The sequence below is a fragment of the Anser anser genome (genome assembly GCF_964211835.1).
Source record: "Anser anser genome assembly, chromosome: 1".
Classification (NCBI taxonomy): domain Eukaryota; kingdom Metazoa; phylum Chordata; class Aves; order Anseriformes; family Anatidae; genus Anser; species Anser anser.
The window spans coordinates 202044247-202056531 of NC_139720.1; the positions used below are offsets into that span (position 1 = coordinate 202044247).

Consider the following 12285-nt stretch of genomic DNA (forward strand, 5'->3'; position numbering starts at 1 on the left):
AAGTTAATTAAAGATGATGAAGATGGTGAAAGATGCCTCAGCTCTTATTGCTGCTGCTGCATTTTATTTCTACCCACAGAAGTTTTTTACGACAGCCTTAAAAAAATCAGAAATCTGATCTTGCATCCACTGAAGTTTATGACATAATACATTCACTGAAAAGCAGCTTACAACAAAGATCTGATAAAATATTCTTTGGTCATAAATACAAAGCTTAACTGGGGAGAAACAAACAAACAAACAAACAAAAAAAACACACACACAAAAACGCACCCTCTCACATATTAAGCAGAGTAGAAGTGGTAAGAGTCCTCATTCAATGTTATACACTACTTCGTAAAGTCCTAACCTCTCATTTTGATTTCTGCAAATAAAACTATTTTTAACCCTATTTTAACTATTTTTACAGGAAATTACAAGCATGATCGAACTGATGTAATTTGACAAGAGGCTGAATACAAATTATTCTTATGAGAAATATTATTATGGTCACGAGGCAAGGGGCATGAACTGAAATACAGGAAATTCTTCTTATACATAAAAAAAAAACCTTTTCCACCGTGAGGGTGGTCTGGCACTGGAAGGGTTTGACCAGATGGGCTGGGTAGTCTCCCTCCTTGGAGATATTCAAAACCTGACCGGACACGGCCCTCAGCAACCTGCTCGTGTTGACCCTGCTCCGAGCAGGGGCTTGGACAAGGAGAGCTCCAGCACTGCCCTCCCACCCCATCCCCTCTGGCGTTCCTGGAGTATTAAGTACAAAGATTCCAACGCAGTGGTTGTGGTAAGGCTGAAACTCACAAAATGTATTGAAACATATTAAAACTGATAATCAAGTATCACAGAAACCCGAACTGATTGTATTGCATGTTTGTTAGCCAAAGCAAAAGTAAACTAGAAGAGTACATCCAAAAGAAAAATACCATTTCTTTTTACACACTTGTATCTCCAACAAATGAAGTGGTGTGTCAGGAAATCCTCTTTTTTCATCAAAGGAACAGATCTGGAACATGGATTCTGGATTTCTGTCTCCACATTGTTACCGTGTTGATGGCTATGGCTCCTTTTCTTGTCAATCTTTATTTTCTTACGTCCTTTAATTAACTGTCACACTTCCTATATTTCCCGAAATATTTCTTCCATGTCTCAAACTTCAGAAACTAGTCATTTAAAGTTACTAAAAAACAGTAACACAGTGAAGCAAATAAATGACGCAGCCCTTTACAAGCGTGGCAGAGCTAGCCAGGGAAGCCTCTTCAGCTTCCAGCTGAGTCTGAAAACGCCTCTCGTCACTCTGAGACATTCGGTCCAGCACTGACTGTGCAATTCTACAGCTTTTACTTAGCCATCACTGCTAATGAAGAAGGGAGTTGGAACTAAGCGGCGTTAGCAGCTTCGCCATCAATGTCACCCATTCAGCACAGATTCGTAAGTGTCTTGGACAGGTCTGAGAGGTACAGGAGGAAGTGGGGAAGCTCAGCCTCAGCTGTGAGCACAGGGCTGAAGCACAAACAGGCAACCAGAATGTGAAAAACTCCAAACTATGCTGAACAGCAACAGCTGAACAAGCAATATCTGGGCACACACAAATCTGGAAGATAAGAGCACGCTCAGCAAGCACAATGGTGCAAGTCACCGGAGTGCAATGCTAGAGGAGGCAAGTATTTGAGGGCCAGCAAATTAAATTCATAATCCCCTGAATTCAGCTATTTCGACAATGCCAAACAAAGAAACCTTTCATACAACATACAGTTTTCCTTTAATACACAGATGTTAAAAATAGTTTTTAAAAAGTGAGGGAAAAATTAAAAAAGAATCGAGTTAAAATATATTCCAGATAATAACGTCTCCATGTACATTGTATGAACTCTTTCAGCATCCTCCACATGGGTGTACTCTGCACATTTCTCAGCCAGCCTACTAGGAGAGGGGGAAAATGTGTCCAGAGTCAATATGACTTTCAGGTTTGCGATGTCTGAACTGCTGATTAGTAAAGGGTTTATTTCTCTACTGAAGAAAAACCCTTCACTGGGTTAAAACAGAAATAAAATTCCAGAGGATTCATACAGGCGTGTTTGCTAAATGCTCTGCACCCCTGGACTCCTCTTGCACATCCACAGCCATCTCTCCCCAGAGGTTCAAGTCCTCACCACTGCCCTGCCAAAGCATCCGGGGAAAAATGTGCTCAGCAAATACAGTATTGCTGCAAATGGGCTTGCACAACTTTCAGAGGCTTGCTGCTGAGACTGCAAAGAGTTAAACACCACAAGGCATTGCTCTGATCTCACACATCAGTGAAAGACCAGCAGCAACTCTACCCAAAGCAATGCTGCAAAATAAACATGAAGCTGAATCAGACCCATAAGTTCTTAAAAAGAGCCAGATATAGATACGGATTTCCCAAGGTGAACTCCTTTTGTACCAATGCAACCTCTAAACCTATTATCATTTAACCTTCTTCAGGATTTAGGGTTAATTTCCAACTAATAACTGCCATTCGGATCAGCCATGTAAAGCAAATTGACAGAGCTCCCACATACTGAAAAGGGATGGCAGCGTCCACTTGAAACACTTTGCCAATCCTCTGCAGAGCTGAAAAATAAAATTACTGCCTGCACAGTGGGCTCAGCTTCAGTTACTCTCTTAGTGATAACATCGAATGATCCATTTGCCACCTGAAGCTGATGCAGGCTAAGAAACTAAACGATGAGACCCTAAAGGCACATTTTTCCCTATTTGGGGTGACAGCGCTTCTATTCAGGATACAGATAAAATTCTTAAAATTTCTTGCAGCATTATCACTGTCCATCTGGAGTCCCCACAGAATTAAAGTTTTAAAATCCAACCCCGTTTCTCCGTCTGGAGCTTTTTGCCACCGTGACCAGCTGTTAAAGCTTAGGCGTATCATCAGGAATTCAGTGACACAGCAAAGGTTTGAATGCACACATACATTTCTGACTCCCAGCAAGCAGAAAGCAGACCAGAAAATTATGCCCATGACTAACAAGTCCCATCATGCCTCCTAAGCCTCTTCAGTATAAACTGATTTGAGAATGTAACAGTGGTCATAAACATTACATTCTTGTAGAGAACTTTTTTTTTTTAAGAAAAAAGTGGGTTTTTTCTTTTTGAGTTTAAAAAAAAATGTACATCAGCATAATCATATGTGGCAGAGAGACAGCCGCTTGCAAAACAGCTCAGTTCTCTTCTGAACCTTGCAAATGCAACTAATTTGGCTTCCTGCATTACTGTAAGGGCAGAGAGAAGTCAGAACTGGATCACAAGTGTGAGCTGCTGCACGTTTTTCTCTCCAAAATAGCTGCCACCTGGGGGCATGAAGCCAGTCTGCCTCCTCGCACCACAGCTGTGGTAAAGCTGTGGAGAAAATTGATCGGGGAAGGAAAATGAACAAAAATTAGTATCAAGCACAAAGCAAAGATTTTTTTTTTTTTTCTCCTGAATGTTAAGCGTTACTTTAAAACCACTACCAAGAGAAGGAAAGGGAAGGAGTGGGATGTGTTACTCAGCCCTGCCACACGCCAGGGCAGGGCCGAGGCAGGGGCATGGCGGCCGGTCCTGGTCTCGGCCTCTGGCTGTGCCACCACACACGGGGACACCTGATAGGAGCTGACAGGACTTCCTTGCAGACACGGGCCGGGCCCAGACGCTGTCCCACAACTGACAAATAAAATCGGGTTTTGAATGTGAAAAGTGGGTCACGGCAACAGAGAGGAGGACGAGCCCAGCACGGCGGCAGCGTGCAGCGAAGGATGGAGGAGCGACCGGTGGGACCCCGAGGCTTTCATTAGTGGTGTTATTATGCAAATTTGGCAGCGCCCGTCAGCCTGTCAGTCCTGCAGCGGGGAGCTGCCCTAGGTGAATCTCATTAAATGTCCCTTGCCCCGCCTGTGCTTATTAGTTCTCCTGTCACCCCGTGGAGGACGCGCTCCTCCTCACCCGGCAGTGCCGAGCTGCTCGTCCTGGCCCAGCCTCTGCTCCCCCCATTCCCCCATCCCTCGCAGGTGATCTTCTCCTTCCAACAGCTCCATCTTCAGTGCCACATCCCCAGAGGGGCACAGAGGGGAGCTTTTTGGGACAGGGGACACAGGGACAGCTGGCTTGTCCCCCACCACCCCTGCGCTGCGCTTGCTTTCTCACAAAGCCAAGGGATGGGGCCACACTGAGAAGTCTGGAAGCTTCTTTAAGCATTCACTGTTTTCCCAAAAAAAGTTCGAGTCCCTGCATGCCTGGGGATCCCAGGGAAAGGGCACGTGTCCACCTCCAAAATGGGACGTGTGCCCGAAGGACACAAGCACTGCAAGCATGCAGTGCCGTATGCAGCATCCTCATCCAGACCCTGCACTCTCCCAGCCCTCCCCTTAGTTATCGTTACCATTACCGCACAAAAAATCTGGACTTTTTAAACAGTGCTTAAATGATTCTCTCCCCCAAAGAATTAAATTACCATTTATAGCCTATTCTTCTATTAAAAATTTATCAATTTATTCATCACTTCTAGGACTGAGACCTTTCATTTGTTTTACAATGAAGAAACCTTTGATCCGCAATTCTCCAAGGCTACCATTTTTTATTCTTTAGTTCTTCTCATTAAAAATAAAATACCTCTATTCTCCAAAACGCCTTGATGGCACACTCAGAATGCCCACTGTAACAATGAGAAACTTATTTTAGCCTTACCTTGTGATAGGCACTTCAGAAGTTTAAAAGGCTTCTTTTTCTTTTCCTTTTTTTTTTTTTTAAATCATAACAGTGCTGTACTTAAAAAAAAAAAAAAAAAAAAAAAAGGAGGTTTTACATCCAAGAATCACCAGGCTGGAAGACTGCAACCTGACAGTATTTAGAGAATGAGCCAGAAGAACGCCTTTCTCACAATTACAAACAGCAAAAATAGTGTTTTGCAGAATTTCACCCCCCCAGCATGCTGAATTGGGCTAACCTGAGGTGAGTTTGCTCTGCAACACCTCCCAAGCACCACCCCAGCCCTGCCAGGCTGCCTCCGAGGAGCAGCTCCTCTGCCGAGCCTGAGCCAGCCCAGGCATCAGCGCTCACAGGCACAGCTCACAGAGGAACATTTGGAAACCACGTTTCAGCAATTCTGCCACCCCACACCGCAAGTTTATCCTGTTCTCAACAGCTGGACACACAAAGATCCCTCTCAGCAAAACAACCGTTAGCACTTGGGTGTGACTATGACCACAGAAAGCAGATTTGCCCCTACCCAAGCTGCTAAATGTGCATTTCACATCAGCCACCTCAGGCTGCTCCTACTAACAGCAGGCTAAAATGTCAAAGTGGATTTGCGGGATTGTAATCCTGGTACATTTCACATCTCACCTTTCTGAGGACCATACACAATCACATTTCTTTATTCTGTAAGATTTCTACCCCCTTACCTATCAATAAAAAGAGCTGAGGACCGTTTGCCCAGCCTCAGGTTGCATGGCACAGCCTGGCCGCATCCCCCTACTTTAGCCCCGTATGAAGCACAGGACATCACTACTATCTGTTGTATGTCTTTTGGATCAAAAGTTCCAAGCATGTGCTTTGGATCAGAAGTTTGGAGTGACCTGAGAGCTCTGTCAGCCCCTCTCAGTAGAGGGTCACCTTCATGCATGCCCTGGAGAAGGCTGCAGGAGGGCGCAAAGTCAGTGGTAGAAATTCAGCCTTCATGCCATTGTCCCATTGCCTATGGGGAATGGCCCACGGGCCAAATCTGTGCCAGGCAGCAGGTTAACACGTCTACGAGCTTGTTCTCCCCATTTAGCAGTACAGATGCAGTATGAAGGGCCCCGCTTTGCTGCCAACCCAGTGTAAAGCCTACACGTGCAACGCCAAGTGATTCCCCAGCACAAGAGCACCTCGTGAACTCATGCAGGTCTGCCAAGCACAGCTCTGCATTACATAGAGGCTTGCAGGGCTTCTTCTGCATGAAGGTTTATGATCTTTTCTGATCTTTCAATACACCTAGCTGACAATTTTCCTTCAAATTTATTTTTCAAGAAAAATTTTGATTTTTATCCGAAATACGCATTTCCCCACATTTGCTCTCCATTGAAACTCTGATGACTGTCAGGGAGAACAGCGCCTGAGGAGCAGAATGTGCTGTTTGCAGTTTGATTTTTAACACCAAAACATTTTCTATACACCGGAATGCTATTTTCTGCACACCTGTCACAGAAAGCTGAAGAACGAGCTAAAGCTGAACTCTGGACAGAGACCAGACCTTGTTCCAGACCTGGGCTCAGCTCACATGCAGTGCTGAATCAAGCCCTCAGTCATTTCCCGAGAGGTGAAAGGGAAAAAAAAGTAAAATCTAAACTTTCCAATTCCCAGCACTTATATTCAGCAACACCAAAGCAGAATGACCAGCTAACTTGGTAGAGAAAGAATAATATACTCCACTACCAAAGCAAGAGCGTATCAGAGGATCAAAAACCACTTAGTGTCCAAGCCGCTGTTTAGTGCAAAGTAAACCCTCCAGCTGCTACAGGGAGCGAAAAGGCAGCTTTTGCCAGCAGACACATTTGTGTAGAAGCCCGAGCTATGACCACAGGACCCCACCAAAAGTACCTGTGGTCCCTCCTCATTCCCGACACTCAGCAGTTACCTGCATTAGGAGAGAGAAGAAGACAAACAGAGCCAGTGGAAAGCACAGAAATCCAGAAAACCGCTCCGTAAAATAGCACGTGGCAAAGTGTAGCTAATTACGCTTTTGTCACCAAATACAAGATGGACCAAAAATATTACTGTCTTGTAAGTCACTTGCATATGCCAGAATATTTCCACTCCGCATAAATGGATTCCTTTCAAATATTGTGAAAATGAATTCATCCCATAGAAACACAACAGGCCTAACTGCATGTCACCAGATGTCACCCGGGCTATGATACAGCCACTTGAGTATGCTCTTCACCAGCATCGCATAGGAGCCGCGAATGTCTGATGAGCCCCAGGAACGCGGGCTTGCCAAGCGCTTGTCAATCTCCAGTGTGTGTTATTCCTCTCCAGTAATCTCATGCCGGCATCTTGTTCCTGTGTACATAAAAGCTTGCTCAGCGTGTTCAAATTGCTGTAATTCTGACAGCCTAATCATTTGGCGAAATGCTGCCATATTAACAGATAACAGCTTGCCCTCTCTGCAAACAGGAGGCTCCTACTCTGCATCACTTGTTCCGGGGACGGGATGGACGAGGGGGTTTCACCTCCTGCTCCTGTTGGCATGATAATATTAATAATACATAAATGCCCATTACCCCCCATAGCAGTGTTCAAATACATCGTGGGGGTTGTTTTACTTAAGCAAAACAAAGCACACGCACAGAAAAGAGGCACTATTCCCATTTCACAGAGTGCTTCACAGAGACAGAAGAGAACTTTATGTTACAAAGGAAACGCGTGGGCTGAGAAGGCAAACTGTATTCATCCCACCCAGTCTTAGTCCAAATAATCACAATATTATTGAATTAGTGCTCTGCTTAAAATGAGTGGAGATCAGCAGCTCACCAAGTGTGGTTTGTAGTTAACCTTTGCTCTGTGAGTCACAGGAATGACTGACAGAGGTCAGGCCAAAGGTTTTCCTAGCCCAGTATCCTGCTCGATAGTGGCCCACAACAGATGTGTATGGAGGAGGAAAAGCTGGCAAAATACACTGCAATAACTCTATGCCACAATCTAGCGATCTGCAGCTCCCACATTTCAGGAACCAGAGGGGATTTCTCTCTTTTTAAGAGCGTTTGATGGATTTCTTTTCCGGGAATTAGTACAGATGCTGTCTGTTGGCATGAAAACTTCTGGCATCAACAAGGTCCAGGGGCAGCAAATTGCACAGATTCACTACGTATCTCCATCAGGTCACTTTAAGCCTCATGCCTCAGACTTGAAGCAGCTGGAAGACCAGTCATGTGAAAGACTAACTAATCCTTCCCTTTCCAGCTAAGCAGGTTTTCCTTAGTGGCCATGGTTATTTCAGATCCCATTACTGTGCAGATAAAGTTAAGGTTACTCTTTGCACTACTTCAGGTCTACCCTGCAGACAACGTCTTGGTCAAAAAAGCAGCGAAGTATTAGGCAAATTATATATTTAAGTACAAGGTATATTTTTATGGATTAAATACATATACTTTTTGAAAAAGGCAGGAAAATATTAGTGCCTTTCCCCTGCCACAGCACATGACTGGGCAGGAATGACTCCCATCACAAAAGTCTTGCAGCCGTTCCTCCTAGTACGGTAATTGCAAGGAAAGTGCTTCACTGTTTAGGCCAGTGGTTCCCAAATGGCCGCTTCTAAAGCATGAACCACCTTCACCCAATAGTGCACATTTCCACAGAAATTCCTCCACCCGTTCTTCCATTAAATAGGGGATCAAGTTATTATTAACCCTGTCTTCTTGTTTCTTTTTGCGTTTTCTCCACAACTCCGATACTCATGTTAGAGCTCACAATATTGTCAAGTCCTAGGCCTCTCAAAGAGACCAGTAAAGGGAATACCTTCACTGTATCAACAATACATTGATCAATGTGCAAGCTGGTTTGTACAGGAAATAAACAACCTCCATCCTGATCAAAGGTCCTGAACATGTTGCTTGACAGACTATAAGGAAGTGTTTTAAACACTGCAGGGCACTATGTTTGCATTTAATCTTTTCTTTTTTATTACTTTCTTTTCTAAAACATTTTTCCCCAACCTGTCAGTGTTTGCTTTCCATGATTTGTTTATGCTATGTAAGCTGTAGGTTATTTCTGTAAGAGACCCTAATTTCCTCCTCTGCTGGGACTATGGCGATAGCCCCAAGGAAGTTTACACTGAAAGAGAAGAGCATGACAGGCAGTGAATTAAGTGGTTCAGAAAGAGATTCAATTAGCTTTCTCGGTGGAGGAAAATGAAGATTAAAAAAAAAAAAAAAAGGAGATTCTTGGCTGTTCCACTCTCCTGTCCCAACTTCTGCAAGTGGACACCAACAGACAGTCAAAGAAAATAAAAATAAAAATAAAAATTCAATAGAAAGGGTGATTTATCAACACAGGAAAAAATAATAAAATTTGTCTTTTTTTTTTTTTTCTTGCAGCTATCCCATAAGATGGAAAATGCCTCTTTAACCCCTCCCACTGAGTATCCCAGCACCAGCTACAGCAACGGATCTGCACAATCTGACTGGCAACACTCATCCATGGACACAACCTTCACAAAAGTGCAGCATCTCCCACGCCTCTCCCCTTCGTGCCCCGTGGTGAGGACCACTGCGAGGCTCAGAGAAGAAGCAATCCTGAACAGATATGATCTACATAATAATAATAAACAGCAGGAGAACAGCCAGTTACCTGCGAACGAAGTCACACACTTGTTGTCGTAACCAGACCAGCCATGTGGCTGGAGCAGCCCTGGGCTGACTGATAGAAGCTGCAAAACTCCTGTATCCGGGCACCACCTCGTGTTCCTGCTTTAGGGTCTGACCCGCAGTCCGGTAGAGTCTTTCACCCCTCAGGGTCTTCTTTTAGGAAGGATCGAGTTCTCCTGACAGTCTTTGGTCTTCCTCCCGTCCTGCCAAAAACGTCTGTAAGTTCCAGGTTTTTCCCTGGCAGCCCTCTCAAGAGACAAACGCGTGAGGGAGGAGCTTTCCACCCTCCCCACACACTCTTTTTTTTTTTTTTTTTTTGGTGGCCAATTCCCCGTCTGGCTGAATTCAATTCATTTGTTTCTACTGGATGTTTGCTTTTTGAGCTGCTGTAAAATTAGATGGCAGGAAGCCTAGAGCTCCTGTGCAGGCATCTTCCTTACCATCTCTTAAGCTGCAAAGCACAGAAATGGTGCATTCGTTCCAGTGAAGAAAGCCTGGCTAACGTTCCCACAAGCCTTAAAAATGCTTTGAAACCCAGTGTTGTAAGCTCCCAGGACTGACTGAGACTCGTGTCCTCCTGGAGAAATCCCAACCTAAGAAAACAATAACGCCAGCACTGAGAAGGAGCCAGACCCTGAGAGGTGTTGGAGCTCTAAGTTTTGAAAATGCCAGATATTACTCAATCTGATGCCTAAACTACTACGCTGTTCCATCAGGCACTAGTGGAGTATTTATTATTTTTAATACATGCTGCCTGCGGACAGAAGCTAACAAAGTAAAAGAGAACGACAAGTGCCCCTTCAAAGGGACTGCCAGCTGAAACAAGAAAGCTGCATGTATAGTTTAGACTTTGTACTTTCGAATGCATATGCACCCACAAAGAGAGACAAAGCATTACAATCATGCTATTCCTGACTCCAACCATTTCTTTGCATTTAAAAATACACAGAATGCCATGAACATTCATTATTCCTTAATGGCACACTTTGGCCAAGAGAACCGAATGCAAGAAAATGAAAGACCCGGTTTGCTATTGAAAATTGAAGGCTTCTCATTAAAAGTTTTAAAAAAGAAAAGTGTAATAGTCAGGAGAAAGTGTCTACTTTTAACTCCCTTCTCTTGTTCCTCCCCAACTGCGCTCTCAGCCATGAAGATTAAGAATGTATTAAGAAAGAATGCTGAGGGAAACTTAAATAAAGGTGGCTTTTTCTTAAGAGCAGATTGCAAAAACTGTAAGAGAAGCTTAATCTGATTAAAATAATAATGACATTTTCCAAACCAGAAACTTGGTATTTAATAAGGAAGTCTACATGCAAAACAATAATTTTCACATTTCTGTGAACAGAAGACTATTTTATGATATACTAAAAAAGGCTGTGTTCAGCTGTCCTTGGGATTTACAAGATGCTAATAACAGATCTCCTGTAAGTTGTTTACCACTCCAGAAATACATTTAGAGAAATGCCAGCATGGTGGATGAGTGATGTTACCCTAAGAGGGTTCAAAGTACCCTTGAGTCAATGCACAACCTTTTCACAGTCTTCCTTGGTAATGTCTTATCTGAAATAGGACAGACGTAACAGTTAGATTGTGTTAGTAACTGCCAAGGACATGACACATGGCACATGCAGTTCATGAAGGCTAATCCATGGAGAGACAGTAAATTACTCCCTCGTCAATCTGTTTTGTGCACCACAGAGTTTTGCACAACCGAAGCTGGCAGCGTACAGCACAAATCTCCCAGGACAGACCTCAAACAGCCCAGCGAATGCCAAAGCTGGACCTTGTAGCATCCCAAGGACTCTGCAACAGGCAGCAGCTTTCAGCTTCCACTCCATTTCTACTTGCACACGTAACCTCTAATTTAGGAAAAAAAGGCTACAGGATGGCACACCCTCACGGGGTAAGTGCCAACACCTGCTTTACAATAGTCCTTTTAAATTCCAGGATCTCTTCCAGCCAGTTTTGTCTAGCTTCCATTTCGTTTTATTTCTACAGTCTACAGCCTCTTCACTCACATACCTTTTAAGTCATTATTTCCCAAAGTGAAAGATAATGTACCATTATTATCCTATATCTTAAGAAAACGGGATACAATACTAGATCAATATCCCAGCCTACTATTAAATGGCTGCACAGCCAGCCACAAATCTTCCTGTCCTTATCATTCAAATACTGAAATACCTAAGGTTCTTCTGTCCCGCAAAAAGCTCTTAAACATTTAATATCTTTTCCACTTAACAGCTTTATTTCTTCTTAAAGTTAGTGGCACATATTCTAATGATGCATTTCCTCTATTACTTCTCCATCTGCAATTTATGCATTTGTATGAATTTAACTCTGGTGAACAATAAATTCAGAGACAGAAGAAGGAGACAGCAAGCAGTCATCATACAAAATTCTTCAAAACCATCTGCTTTAGTTTTGGTACAAGAGCAATCAAACTTCTAGTGCTCAGCAGGGAACTATCCTCCGTTCCAGCTGACATACCACAAAGTCTCTGATGACAAGGCCAGTGAGAATAAAATTGGCATCTTTCTTGTAGGAAAGGGACCTTGAACCTCTGTCTGCTCCACACATCTCATGTGGGCCAGAACTGCCATCCCATGCTAGCAACCTTGATCCAATGCTCTCCTGAGTCAGGCCTGAAGTGGCCGCCAAGGACTAAGCTATCCTATGCAGATGGTCTCATGAAATCAGAAACGGCTTGTGGAAGCACATGAGTCATGGACCTCCCTTTATATACGGAGAATGCAGCTCCTTAGGAGAGAAAAGGAACGGAGGCAATTTCCTATCATTGTGGTATTACAACAGTGTCATTAAAAACAGTGGTCACAAGGTATGATTCTTCACCAGTCTTAAAAGTCAAGAAGCACCTAATCTGTCCCTTGTTAAAAAAAAAAAAAAAAAAAAGAAATCCTCTAGACAA

At 43.6% G+C, this 12285-nt stretch overlaps 1 protein-coding gene across 20 annotated transcripts in view; it reads right to left on the reverse strand.

Moving 5' to 3' along the window:
• Nucleotides 1–12285, reverse strand: part of FAT3 (FAT atypical cadherin 3) — a 419605-nt gene that overhangs the window by 364325 nt on the left and 42995 nt on the right. For 14 of the 20 annotated variants that reach the window (XM_083840079.1, XM_083840073.1, XM_083840080.1 and 11 more), the window contains one exon: nucleotides 9340–9559. The exons of the other annotated variants lie outside the window; for them this stretch is intronic. The gene's annotated coding sequence lies outside the window, so the exon portion shown is untranslated. Of the gene's footprint in view, nucleotides 1–9339; nucleotides 9560–12285 lie in introns of those variants that run through there. 20 annotated transcript variants of the gene reach the window in all.